The following is a 16,744-nucleotide window of genomic DNA, read 5'->3' on the forward strand; positions in this document are numbered from 1 at the left end:
AGTATTTACTAGATCCTAGATAAAGTCTACTTTTTAAGAGGAACTCTTGACTCTAATTTATAAATATTTTATAGATATATTATCCTTGATAATTAAAGATTTAATAAATATAAAATTCTAATTTAAATCTTAAGATATATAGGATTACTTTAGATTTAATATCTATATAATATTAAATTTAAAAAATCTTAATAATTAAACTAATATAGAGACAGCTAACTAGACTACTTAAAAAAACTTATTTTAAAAAAGATTTATTTTCTAATCTATAGTAATATATATATATATTATAGAAATTCTATACTCAGATAAATATAACTCTAAATTTTAAAAAATAATCTTATATTTATAGAACGAAAATCCAAAAACTCAATAATAAAAAATTATTATTTAATAAGAATAATTAAACTAAAAATATTAAATTATTAAAATTACTAACTATATATATTTTAAGGATTGTTTTTATATTCTATTTTTTAAAATATTATATTAAATATTTATTTATTTATATTATAATAATCTGTTAGCAGGACACTTCAGAAAAACTTAAATAAAAATTTTATTATATAGAAAATTTTACTAGAGTAAACTATATAAAAATATAATTAAATATATTTAAATTTATTTAATATATTAAAATAATACAACTCTAAAATATTATATAATAATTTTAAATTATTATTAATTTCTTTTTATTTTTTTATAGAATTATTAATAGATTTTATTATAGGATTACCTCTAATTATCTAATATAAATAAACTATTAATTCTATTTTTATTATTATTAATTAATTTTTAAAATATTATCTTTTCTTTACTATTCTATTAACTATAATAGTTTTTAATCTAGCTGAATTCTTCTATTAATAAGTTAAACTAATATTCAGACTCTTTAATAAAATTATATTTAATTAAGATTTAATATTTACTAATAAATTTTAATTAAATTTAAATTATAATAATTATATAATTTTAAAATTTTTTATTATGTTTCATTCACAAACTAATAATTAAATAAAAAAGATAAACTAAATTTTAAAATATTATTTAAAATATTATTTTATTTAATTTTTTATAAATTAGGCTGTAGTATTACTAACTATCTAATTTATTTATAATAATATAAATAATATAATTATTAGATAACTATTTAATAAAATTTTTTATAATTATTTACTAGATTTTTATATTAGAATCAAGGACAATTTATAATAGTAAGAGATCTTAACTATATAAAATAAAATTAAAAAACTCAGGCAAGTAAGAAAACAATTTTAAAAAATATAATAAATAATTATAGAAAAGTAAAAAAAATATTATAATAAACACAGAAAACCATTCTACTTTAAAAAAAAGACTTAGTTAAATTATTAATCTAGAACTTATAGTTTAAAAAATTAAAAAAGCTAGCTCTGAAGTTTATAAGACTTTTTTAATTTTTAAAATAAATTAAATCATAAGTATATCACCTATATTTATCTAAGAAATATAAATAAATCTATAATATATTTTATATCTTACTATTAGAGCTATAGAATATTAGTATAAATTATAAAAAAATACTACTAATACTGGAGCTAGATAATAAGAAAAAATAAGAAATTAAAAAAATTAAAGATTATTAATAATATAATAGCTAAGACTACTATTTAATTAAATAAAAAGGATAATTTAATAAATATAACTAATAAATCTCTAGTAAAAATATAGTTAATATATAAAAATATATCAGAAATTACTAAAAAAAATATTAAAAATTATTAAAGCTAATAAAATCATAGAAAGCTACTACTAAATAATCTTTATATTAAATATATATTTTATAAATATATTACATTATATAATTTTTCCTTAATTTTTCTAATTATAGATTAAATATACTAAAAAATACATTATATTATTCTATATAAAATAATAGAAAATATTTATATATATTTAGTTAGTAATATTCCTAAACCAATATTAAAGTATTAATAAATATTAAATATTAATATATTTATTAAATAACAGAAATATATATAGAAAAACTATTATAAATAATTTAAATTTTTAAAATTATTATTATTTTCTTCTTATCCTCTAAATTATTCTCTGAATTGCTATTAGAGAATTAAAATATTAAAAAAATATTTATAAATTATATCTATAATTTTTTAGAATAAGATAGTTATCACTGTAACCTATATAATAAAATTTATCTTTTCTAATAATAAATATAAAAAAGTCTATTTATTATACTAGCAGAACTATACACATATTATATTAATATTAAAATAAAAAAATTAGTATATTATAATATTATATTAGATAACTAGATACTACTAATACTTATAAATATTTATTTAATATTTAATTAATGAATTATTCTAGAAAATAGCTATTTATTAATTTATTTTTTTTTAAATCCTTGAGACAAAGACCTATGATATAAATAATCTCTATATTTTTAAAAGTCTTTATAAGATTAAAATTACTAGTATATAAGTATATATATAATTTATTTTTTTAATCTTTAACCTCTAGCAGCTTATTAATTTATTAAAAAATATCTATTAAATTATAAACATTATCTAGTATTCTTATTAATATTTAGTTATATTAATAAATAAATAATACATTAACATACAAAACACTTATAAAATTATATTTCTTATTTTCTTTATAATAATATTAGTAAAAAATCGAGATTTTATTATTAAAAATATACTAGATAGTAAACAGGACGCTAGTAATAGTATTATACTTTTTTAAATTAAATTAAAAATAATATATATAAAAAAATACTCTAGTTTAATTATTAAATTATAAATAATATAATATTTTATAGTTCTGCGGGCACAAGGCATTGTAATAAAATCTTTAAATAAATAATAATAAAAAAATATAAAAATATAATATAAATATTAACTACTAAAAAAACCACAATAGTAAGCAAAAGAAACTATTATAAAAAATAAGAGAAATATAAAAAAAAAATAATAATATTAATATCAATATTATAATAGGTAGCTATTATGTTAAGAATAAAACTATTTATTAATCTTAATTATAATAATAATAATAATAAATATAAATATATCATAGTATCTTATACTTCTCTTATTCTATAAGAATGTGTTAATAGCTATCCTAAGATTTATCTCTTATTTTTTATTATACTCTTATTATAAAATTATTTATATATAGTTTTTTAAGCTAAGAAGCTCAGTTCAACAGAAGAGAGAATAATTATAATAAAATAAACTAGATAGAGATCTTATCTTATCAGTACCAGCCTAATTAATATTCTAATCTTATAATAGTTTAACTAGTATAGTCTAGGTCTTTATAATAACATATTAAAATAATTATAGAAATTATAAGATTATTAATAACAATTTAAAATCTTCTTACCTACTATAAGATAATACTTCTTAGTATTAGGCTACTGATCCTTCAAAAATCAGTCTCTATCTTATAGATATAGGCTATATTATCGTTATTAGTAGAATCCTACACGTTTAGTGGCCAGTTCCTTACCTAGTCGACAGGCCTTCTACCCTGACAAGTAGATCCTATCACAGAGAGCCTGGGATAAGTGTGACAGGCTAAGAAGCCGGGTAGACTACGTAAAGCATAATAGTCTATAAAGGAATTGAATTTGCTGGAGAAAGAACTATCTAATCTATAAATAGATTAAGTTTACTTATAGATAACTCTTTCTGGAAGATTTTTTTATAATATTAATAAATTTTTTTATTATTCTAAAGATTCCTATCCTCTCTGGAGATTTCTATTCTTTTTATAGATATTATTAGATTAAAGTCTAGAATTAAATAGATTAAAATATAGATATTCTAATTCTAGATAATTAATAGAACTTAATTTTTTTTAATTATTATTTTCTCTACTGTGACGCGGCTAGCCCGTTATAGATTTTAAAAAATTAGATGAGTAGGATTACGTTAGTATTTATAAATCTTAATATTATAAAATTTAATTATTAGTTTTTATATAAATATAGTATATTTCTTCTATTTAACTAAAAATATTTTTTTGTATGTGTATTTTCCTTAAAATATATTTTTTTTATTTAAGATTTTTTTAATAATATATTTTTTAATATTATTTTCTATAATAATAATTTCTAGTTACTAATTAGTTACCTTTTAGATAGGTAGAGGGTCTGTGGTAATAGATTAGAATAAATTAATATAAAATATTAGATAAATTTTAGATAGTATATCTAGTTTATAAATATATATTTTAATTTATTTTAGTATTATGAATTTTACATTCCATTAGTCTAGCTTTTTATTAGATTAGTTAGTAATAATATTTTTTAGATTTAACTAAATTTTATTATTTTTTTTATAATGAGGGGCAGGATTTCGTTAATAATTAATATATTATTTTTATATCTCTTATATTACTATTATTATTAAACTAGTAATATTTTAAGCTTTTTAAAATTTACTAAGAATAGTCTTAATCTACTTTTAAAGATTTCTAGTCTAGTAATATTCTAGAGTATTTATTTTAATATTTAAGTCTAGAGGTTTCATATAGAAGTTATATTATAAAAAAAAAGTTTATTCCTATTAACGCGGAGTTTTAATTATTTAAGACTAATTATATTATAGGTAGTAATTTTTACTAGTTAATTTATTATTAATTAATAAAATATTATAGGAGAATTTTAATAATTATAATTTATTACTCTATTGTACTATTTATTTTAAAATAATAAATAATAAAAAGATATTATTTAATATCCAAGACTTTATATAAAATTATCTATAGTTTATTTATAAATTAAGAGCCGCGGTTTGAAACTACTAATTAAAATATTCTATAGTAGTTATAGAATACTTAAATAAATATATTTATAAAATCTTTTATATTTATACTTAGAATGGCCTTAATAATAATATTTTTAATTAACTAGTTAATAATAACTATAATATTTTTATAATTTTAAGTCTCCAGAAGGTCTACTAGAAAATTAATAGTAATATCTTATTAAGATTAATTAGAGATTAGTAATAGTTTTAGAAAGTTTTATTTATAGTTTCTCTAGATATGGTTAGTTCTATAGCTATTATAATTATAGTAGAATTAGCAGATATTCTTACTTATATCTAGCTAGTAGTGGTAGCGGGTAATTATTTTATAAATTTAATCTTATTTAGGATATTTGGTGATCACACTGTCATAAGTTTCTTAAATAATCTAGGTTTATAAGGGCTCTAAGTTAGGGACCTAGATTTATTCTTGAAAGAGTAGGTGCTGGTTGTAACAGGCTAAGAAGCCGGGTGGACTATGTAAAGCACGATAGTCTGTAAAGAAATTAAATTTACTAGAGAAAGAACTATTTAATCTATAAATAAATTAGATTTACTTATAAATAATTTTTTTTAAAAGATTTTTTTATAATATTAGTAAGCTTCTTTGCTGTTCTAAAGATTTTTATTCTCTTTAAAAATTTCTATTCTTTCTATAGATGTTATTGGATTAAAATCTAGAACTAAATAAATTAAAATATAGATATTTTAATTTTAAATAATTAATAAGATTTAGTTTTTTTTAATTATTATTTTTTTTACTGTGACGCGGCTGGCCTATTATAGATTTTAAAGAATTAAATAAATAAAATTACGCTAGTATTTATAGGTTTTAGTATTATAGAATTTAATTATTAGTTTTTATATAGGTGTAGTGTATTCCTTCTATTTAATTAAAAATATTTTTTTATATATATATTTTTTTTAGAATATATTTTTCTTATCTAGGATTTTTTTAATAATATATTTCTTAGTATTATTTTCTATAATAATAGTTTCTAGTTACTAATTAGTTATCTTTTAGGTAAGTAAAGAGTCTATAATAATAAATTAGAATAAATTAATATAGAATATTAAATAAATTTTAAATAGTATATCTAATTTATAAGTATATATTCTAATTTATTTTAGTATTATAAATTTTATATTCCATTAGTTTAGATTTTTGTTAGGTTGGTTAATTATAATATTTTTTTAATTTAATTAAATCTTATTATTTTTTTTATAATGAGGGATAGGGTTTTATTAATAATTAATATATTATTTTTATATTTTTTATACTACTATTATTATTAAATTAATAATATTTTAAGCTCCTTAAAATTTACTAAAAATAATTTTAGCTTATTCTTAAAGATTTTTAGTCTAGTAATATTCCAGAATATTTATTTTAATATTTAAATCTAAGGATTTCATGTAGAAGTTATATTATAAAAAAAAAATTTACTTTTATTAATATAGAATTTTAATTATTTAAAGCTAATTATATTATAAGTAGTAATTTTTACTAATTAATTTATTATTAATTAATAAAATATCATAGGAAAGTTTTAATGATTATAATTTGTTATTTTATTATACTATTTATTTTAAAGTAGTAAGTAGTGGAAAGATATTATTTAATATCTAAAATTTTATATAGAATTATCTATAGTTTACTTATAAACTGAGAGTTATAGTTTAAAACTACTAATTAAGGTACTCTATAGTAGCTATAAAATACTTAAATAAATATATTTATAAAGTTTTTTATATCTATACTTAGGATAGCTTTAATAATAATATCTTTAATTAATTAATTAATAATAATTATAATATTCTTATAGTTTTAAGACTCCGGAAGATCTACTAGAAAGTTAATAGTAATATTTTACTAAAATTAATTAAAAATTAATAACAGTTTTAAAAAACTTTATTTATAATTTTTCTAGATATGGTTAATTTTATAATTATTATAATTATAGTAGAATTAGCGGATGTCCTTACTCATATTTAACTAGTAATAGTAATAGATAATTATTTTATAAGTTTAATCCTATCTAGAGTATCTAGTAATTATATTATTATAAATTTTTTAAATAATTTAGATTTATAAGAGCTCTGAGTTAGGAATTTAAACTTATTTTTAAAAAAATAGATACTAATTTACATCTAATTAATACTCTATAATGGAAACCTTTAGCTTTAATTATTTAAAAAATTTAGGTCTATTTTCAGCTATTACTTTCTAATACTTCTTTAAGTTTTTATTAGTTTATTTAATTTACTTTTATAAATTATTTAGTATTGGCTCTGTAGGCTCTAGACTAGTAAAAATCTCTATTTTAAAGATTTTTTTAATAAATATTATATAACTGAGTCTCTCCTTAGGTATAAAATAAAATAACTAGATTTTTTAATTTATAATATATTTATTTCTTTCTTTAAATATGTCCTGGGACCTGCGAGATAAGATATTAAATTAAATATTTATTATCTTTAGATAGTAATTAATTATAAAATTAAAATAGTTTAAAAACTAGGTTTAATGTATCTATCACTCCATGAATTATTATTAAATTATGAAATATTCTAAATTCTAATAATTATTAAAAATTTTAAAATAGAGGAATATAATAAACTCTAGTTTTTATTTTTATAGAGCTCGGATAATTACTAATAGTTTTTTATTATAAATCTAATAGTTATATTCTATAAGTAGATTTTTCTTTAAAAAATATATTATAGAATAGAAGATTTCTTAATTATTTTATTAAAATAATATTCTTTTTATATATTATTTAGAAAAATTAATTTTTACTAGAATTTTTTATTCAGGGTCCCAATGCGCTAGAATAAAAATAATAATAAAAATTTTCTTAAAAATTTTAAATACTTCCTAGGTCTCTAGTGTCTAATTAAATTTAATATTTTTTTTTATAAATTATATTAAAAGTTTTAAATAAATTTTTTAGTTTTTGAAAAACTATTAACAGAAATTAGTAAATTTTAAAAAAATTTTAATATTATAAATAATTTTTAGGATCTCCCAGTCCTATATAACCTGAATTTTAATAAGATTTATATAGATTTTCTTTTCTATTTTAATAATAAATTCTAGGTACTTGGTAGTAATTATTTTAAATTTATATTTATTAATATTTATTTAAAGATTTATATCCTGTAAGTATTCTAATATTTATTATATTTAAATATAATATTTAGTTAGACTTCCATCTATAAAAATAAGGATATTATTAATATAAGTAGAATAGAATTTATCAAGAAATTCCTATAAAATTTAATTAATATATTATTAAAAAATACTTAGATAGTTAACAAGCCTGAAAAAAATTATTAACTATTTAAATAGTCTAAAGTGAGTATAAAATATAATTTTCTATTTATTTCTTTTTTAATTTAGATATGGTGGAAGGCCTAGATGATATTTAACTTAATATAATATTAAATCTTTAAAATATATTAGAAAGTTTTTTAAATAAATAATAAAAAATATTAATTTTTTATTATTATCTAGTTTAGTACTTGGTAATCTATGTAAAAGTATAAATTATTATTAAATTTTAAAATAAATAATATAAAAATAGCTACTAAGAAATTACTAATTTATATAAATTCTTTTTCTAAAAGATTAATTAGAGTTTTTTGTAGTATTAAAAGCTTTAATTAATTTATTTAATAAAGGAAGTTTTAGAGAATTTTTTTTTTTCTTTCTTTTAGTATTTTTAATTATCTTTATAATATAGTCTATCCCCAGGTGATAAAATAGTAAGATATCTACTATTATTTTATTAAAAATATTTAAATATTTATAATAAGATTTTAGTAGTTTGCTCTTTACTTCTACAAGATTTTTTAACTAATTAAATTTATAAAGGATTTTATTAATATCTATTAGATTTACTATAAATAATTTTATTAAATTTTTTTTTTCCAATTTTTCTAAGTATATTATATGTTAGTAGAGATTATATATAGTATTAAAAAATAGTTCTATTTTTATCTATATTATATCTCTACTTTTATACTCTGAATATAGAGTATAGAGTTCTTAGTTTAAAATATTATATTTATATATATATAGCAGAATATAGAGGTATATATATTTTTATAAATTTTTATTTATATTTAGTAATATCTTTATTAATTTAATTATATAAATTTTTTTTTAAATCTTTTAATGCTCCGGGGTTTGATAAAAATATATTTTAATTTATTTTTATTTATAAAGTTTTAGTTAATTATTCCATATAGTATATAGCTAGTATTAATTAAAATATTCATGAAATAAGTTCTATTAACTAATTTTAATATAGAGAAGGTATAATAGTCTTTAAATTCTTAAATTTCCTTTTTAAATTTTTTATAATTTTAGTTAATTAGTGTATACTCCCCTAGCCGATAATCTAAGAAAATTATATTTTTTTTAAAACTAAAAATTATTAAATAGTTAGATCCTTTAGAACCTAACTAGCTTTATTAACTAGATTATTTTTAAATAGAATTTAATAGATTTTATTTTTTAAGATATTCTTCAAGTCCTAGAAGCATTATAGTAATAAATATAAATATTTAATAATATAGTATTCTAAAAATTTATAGTATATATAAAGTCTTGTTTTACAGTATTTAGTTAATATCTCTTTTAATATTTATTAAATTTATTAAATAAATTTTATATTTATTATTATAAGTTTCCAATCTATAGCACTATCTATAGTTATTTTCTTGGAAATGTTATTTATCTAAGTACTAGAATATTCTAGTTATTTTTTTAAAAGTTAGTTTATCTCTATGAGCTTATCAGCTATCTGTTTAACTTATTAATAAAAATCTTTAAAGTTTAGTTTCTATTTAATACTAACTATCTATTAGCGGATATTATTATTTAAGACTTAGTATAAAAATTTTTTTTTATTTAAATTTTTCTAACTATATCTTCCAGCTTTAATTAATAGATTATTAATTTTTATTAAAAGATTATTAACTATTTAACTTCCTTATTTAAAAATAGATAATTTATTAATAGCTTTCTCTTATCAGGCCGGGTCCTTATAAATTAACTTAAAATAATTGATTAAAATTATAGCTAAGAAGGTTAGAGCTTTATAATTAATTTTTATTTATAGATTAATTTTTACTTTAATTTCTTTATCTAGGAGTATAAATATATACTAAACCTATTTAATTAATGTACTAATAAATTATTAATTAATTCTAATTTTTATTTATATATTATTAAGCTAGCTCAGGAACTTACTTTTATTTTTTCTATTAAAATTTATAAAGATTAATAACTTTAGTTTCTTTATATTAGTTAAATCTTAGACTGGTACCGGTACTAATACTAATATAAAGAAAAATACTATAATAGATATCTAAGAAAATAGGAATTAAATATTAATAATTTATTTAATTTATTCAAAGCTGGTTTTAATCTTATTATTTATTATTATATTTTATTAGATAATAATACGCTGCATTTCTATACTCTAGATTATTAGTTTTTTAATATATTTAGCTAATTAATTAATAATATTAGTTTAGATAGCGCTTCCATAATGGCTAGAGATATTTATTAGTTTATTATAATTATTATATATTATTAATCTATTATCTAATAAATACTTCAAAGAAAGAGTGAATTTAAAACTATAACGGACTAAGAAGCTAGGTAGACTATATAAAATATAATAATCTATAAAAAAATTAAATTTACTAAAAAAAGAATTATTTAATCTATAAATAAATTAGGTTTACTTATAGATAACTTTTTCTAGAAAGTTTCTTTATAATATTAGTGAGTTTTTTTATTATTTTAGAGATTCTTATTCTCTCTAGAGATTTCCATTCTTTTTATAGGTATTATCAGATTAAGGTCTAGAACCAGACAGGTCAGAATATAGATATTCTGATTCCGGATGGCTGACAGGGCCTAGCCCTTTTCAATAAGAAGTCCCCGGAATAGAGGGTCTTAGCTGATCTGGAGATAGTCTTTTTTTATCCACCAATATCTCATCACCCTCCTGCGCAGCCATAAATGGTGAGGGAACTATGGCATCAGGCCTAAGAAATGTCAAGGTGCGGGCAGGCAGGGGTGGTAGGATAGTAGGTTCTAACAGGTAAGCAGGGTTCAGATAATAATAATAACTAAGATTCTAGCTAAACACTGAGCTAGCTACTGGTCAAGCTATATATAGATTAATAAATAAAATATAGCTTAAGACTATAGATAGGATTTAAAAAATAAATAATTTTTAATTTTATTTAAAATTACATACTGGATGGTAAGATTTAATAATATTTTTTAATTTAAAAAATTATATTATAATAGTATTCTTTTTTTTTAAATTAAATTTTTATAAAATGAAGATCAGGATTTATATAAATAATAATAATAAAAATTTTTAATAATTTAATAAGTATTCTTTAGGTATTTTATAACTCTAATAATAAAATTAATATATTTTATTTATTTAATAAAATATATTAATTAAAAATAGTCTCGTTTCAATAATCTTTAAAAAAATTTAATATATTTTTAATCTTCCACTTCTTAAGTCTGTTGATCTTAATGTAAAAAAAACTAGTATTTATTTAATAATAGATTATTATTAATAGAAATAAAAAATTTTACATTAAATATTAAATAGATCTTTATACTCAGTAGGAATTTTAAATAGTATATATAAAAATTAATAATAATTTTTTATTAAAATAAAAATTTAAAATATTTTAATCAAGTTTCTTACTAGATTATAAAATTTTAATAAATTAAATATTTGATTAAATTTTTTAATCTTTTTAGAATCTCCAGCTGGAATAATATCTTTTATTAATTTATTTTATATATTTAATTTAAATTATAATTATTTTAATTTTTAAAAATATTATAATAATATATATTTTTATAATAAACTATTCCGCGTCTCTAATAATAGATTAATTAAAGATAGATATAGATTTAAATCCTATTAATAAACAAAAGCTATAATTAGTAAAGAATAATATAATTTTAATAATTTTTAAATATATAATATTTAAAATAAATTTAATTAAAAAAAACTAGATATTCTAATTATCTTATAAATAATTTATATAAATATAGAAATACTACATTAATATAATATTTATCTATTTTATCTAGCTATCAGTCTTAAGATAATAGATAATTAATAATTGACTAGTAATATCTATATATTAAATTAAATATTTTTAAAATTTAACTATAAATTTAAAAATTTTAATTAAAAATTTTAATTAAAAATTATAAAATAAAAAAAATTATATAATATATATATATTATAGCTACTCCAGCAGTGTTAGCAGTAGAATTATAAAATATTAAATATTTTATTTTAATAAATTTATTAATAATTATTAATATAGTATTATATTCTTAAGTTTAAATAAATATATAATAAGATTTCTAGATATATCCTACTAGATATACTCAGAAATTAATAATAAATATTTTCAAATATTTTATCTAATTTTTTAAGATAATAATATAATAATAAATATAATAATTCTTTATCTATTATTTTATATACTAGTAGAGATTAAACTAATAATATTTTTAAACTAGAAATTTATATATAAAAGACTTTCCAGGATATTCTAAGAATAATTTATTATATATTAATTAAATTAAATTAATTTTTTAATTTATTATAGTCAGAGATCTAAAGATAATTTTTATAAAATAATAAATCTTTTTTTATAAAAAATTAAAAAAATACTTAGATAGCAGTCTTTCTTAATTACTAGTATTTTTAATATATTTTATATTTATTTATTTTTTTATATATATTCTATAAAATAATTTAAATTTCTAATAGTAATTACAAGTCTTATTTATTTTTAATAATAATATTATTTTAAGATTGGGTTATCAGGGCTAGAGTATTCTTAAAAAAATTTTAGATTTTTTTATATAAATAATTATTTAAAATCTAGAAATATTTTATATTTATTATATATAAATTTTTTTTAGTAATTTTAAGTTTAGGATCTTTTTTAACCTAGATAAATAAATAAATAAAATCTAGATTTTTTTATTTTAATATAATCTAGTTCTAATGCAGTAATTATTCTTCTTAAATAAATAATTATTTAAAATTTAGAAGTGTTCTATATTTTTTAAATATAATTTTTTTTTTAAAAATTCTAGATTTAGGACTCTTTTTAGTCTGGATAGATAAATAAGTAGAATCTAGATTTTCTTATTTTAAAATAATCTAGTTTTAATATAGTAATTATTTATTTTTTTTTCTTTAGAAGAATTTTTAATCTTTTAATTAAATTATTAGATTAAATTTTATAGCACCTAGAATAATATATAGTTTTTAAATTAGAATAAAATAAAAATTTTAATTATTAAGTTTGATAATAATTTAAAAATTTAATTAATATAAGATATTTTAGATTATAATAATTAGTAATAACTTAAATTAAAAATAAAATTTCTTTAAATTTAAGATATTATTTTTTAAAGTAATAAATAATTACAAGTAATTTCTTATTATAGATTTTATAATTATATTTAATCAGGAAGTGTTTTTTTAAAAAAAAACTATAAAATATAATAATTTATTTTTATTATATTAAAATAAAACTTTACTAAAAATATAATCTAAGATATTAATTTTTAATATTACTTTCTAGATCTAATTAAATAGTCAAAATACTGGAATTTCTATAAAATTTTTTTTATATAACTTAAAATATCTTAGCACGCAGGAGTCTAGATAAAAGAAATATTTTTTTTAATAAAGTATATAAAAAAAATAGTAAATTTTAAGAAATTATAGATAAAGTAATAATAGAAATTATTAAATCTTAGAAAGATTTATATATTTATTATATAAACTAGAATAGATTATTTAATAACAATCTTAATTTTTTTTATATTTATATAAAATTTATTATAGCCTTTAATTAAGCCTAGAAACTTAGTCTCAAGAATAATAAATTTATATTTTAATATATTAGTAAAAAATTTAGTTTTATATAATTTTATAAGAATTAATTAGATATACTCTATATACTCTATTTAAATATAGCTATAGATTAGAATATTATCTAGATATACTATATAAAAAATATCCAGGTAGTCTTAGAGTATATTATTAATATAATATTAAAAAATAATTAAAGCTTCTATTAATTTAAAAAATATTATTAATAATTTATACAGACTAAAGTAGATACGGAATATTATTAACTACTTCTATTTTTAATAATTTAAATATTATTAAAAATATTATTAATATTAATTTTATTAAAATAATATATTTTTTTAAATTATTCAGGGTTTTTTTTACAAGTAGAAATATATAATAATCTTTAATAAAAATTATATTTAAAATATAATAATTTATATAAAATCTGAGCCCTCCTCCAGGCCTTTTAAGAAATAAAACTAGTAAAATAGTAGATAATAAAATTAAATAAATAAAATCTTTTTTTAAAATTTTAACTAGTTATTTATGGAGGGCCTATAATTTATTTTAGAATATATTATATAAAAGATTAAATAAAAAGGTCCTCCCCTTTTCCAAAGTAATAATATAGACTAGTAAATTAGATAGTATACTTAATAAAATTTATTTAGGGATCCTAGGCTGTCAGCTAAGATAAGTTAAATATAATTAGAAAATAAATTAGCTAGATGATTAAGAAGAAACTATCTTTTTTTATATAGTTATAAATTTTTAAGATTATATAAATATAATAAATAATTATCTCTATCTTACTTTCTGAGCTATTAAATTTTATAATAGACTTTAGGTGCTTTGGAGAATATAAAAATAAATAATAAGTCTTTATCTAGTTTTTATTTAGGACATGTGATATTGAATAGCTAGTATTAAATATTATATATATAATAATTCTTTAGTTATTAAACTTTAGTATAATAAATATAATTATTAGATTAATTTTTTAAAATTTCTTAATGGAAAGTCTTTTAATAATAATATTAAAGAAAGTGTAAATATGCAGGATAATACTTTTTTAATAATAACTTAAGTTAGATATAGTTTTTTTAACCGCTTACTAGAATTAAAAGAGTATAATTATTTTAGTAATATTATTATTATTTAATTATAACTAATATAAAAAATCTTATATTAAATAAATTCAAGATTTTTTTTACTAAGAGTTTAGCCCGCGTAAATAGTGATTAATAATAGGAAAGGGACTGGATCTATTTTAATAAGAATGAATAAGATATATAATTAATTTATTAGATTAAAGTATCAGATTTAAAATAATTATAAATTAAATAATAATTAAAATTATAATAGAAGTATTCTTTCTTCTTTCTCTAAATAATCTTAGAGCGTGGAGAAGAGTAATAAATAAATAATAAATTATAAAATTATAGTCAAGAATAGTTAATCTCTAGTTAGAAACTCTTATAGAAGACTTTGAGACGGCCATTCAAACACGAAAAAAGCCTTGTATTGGTGCAAACTACTCTAGAACTTTAAGTATAAGAAGGAAAAAAGAAAAATAAAAAATATTATAAATATTTGCTTGAAGAAAATAATAATAAAATAAATAAAATAAATAAGATAAATAAAAAAAATAAAATAAATAAAATAAATAAAATAAATAAAATAAATAAAATAAATAAAATAAATAAAATAAATAAAATAAATAAAATTATATAATTTTAAATAGAGCTGCTATTAGATTATTGTGATAGGATCTACTTGTCAGGATAGAAGGCTTATTAACTAGATAAGGAACTGGCCATTGAATATATAAGATTTTATTAGTAATAATAAAGATAGTCTATATTATGACGGGCTAAGAAGCTGGGTGGACTACGTGAAGTATAATAATCTATAAAAAAATTAAATTTACTAGAGAAAGAACTATCTAATCTACAGACTAATTAGGTTCTTTTATAGATAACTCTTTTTAAAAGATTTCTTTATAATATTAATAAGCTTTTTTACTATTCTAAAGATTCCTATTCTCTCTAGGGATTTCTATCTTTTTTATAGATATTATTAAATTAAGATCTAAGACTAGATGGGTCGGAATATAAATATTCTAATTTTAAATAATTAATAAAGTTTAGCTTTTTTAACTATTACTTTTTTTACCGTGACGTGGCTGGCCTATAATAAATTTTAAAAAATTAAATAAATAAAATTATACTAGTATTTATAAATTTTAGTATTATAGAGTTTAGTTATTAATTTTTATATAAGTATAATATATCTCTTCTATTTAACTAGAAATATTTTTTATATATATATTTTCCTTAGAATATATTCTTTTTATCTAGGATTTTTTTAATAATATATTCCTCAGTATTATTTTCTATAATAATAGTATTTAATTACTAATTAGTTATTTTTTAAATAGGTAGAGGGTCTGTGGTAATAAATTAAAATAAATTAATATAAAATATTAAATAGATTTTAAATAGTATATTTAGTTTATAAATATATATTTTAATCTATTTTAGTACTGTGAATTTTATATTTTATTAATCTAATTTTTTACTAGATTAGTTAATTGTGATATTTTTAGATCTAACTAAATCTTATTATTTTTTTTATAATGAAAAATAAGATTTTATTAATAGTTAATATATTATTCTTATATCTCTTATATTACTATTATTATTAAACTAGTAATATCTTAGGCCTTTTAAAATTTATTAAAAATAGTTTTAATCTATTCTCAGGGATCCCTAGCCTGGTAATATTTTAAAATATCTATTTTAATATTTAAATCTAAAGATTTTATATAAAAATTATATTATAAAAAAAAGGAGTTTATTCTTATTAATATAAAACTTTAATTATTTAAAATTAATTATATTATAAGCAATAATTCTTACTAGTTAATCTATTATTAATTGATAAAATATTATAGAAAAATTTTAATAATTATAA

The sequence above is a fragment of the Aspergillus ibericus genome (assembly GCF_003184845.1).
Source record: "Aspergillus ibericus CBS 121593 unplaced genomic scaffold BO80scaffold_6, whole genome shotgun sequence".
Classification (NCBI taxonomy): Eukaryota; Fungi; Ascomycota; class Eurotiomycetes; order Eurotiales; family Aspergillaceae; genus Aspergillus; species Aspergillus ibericus.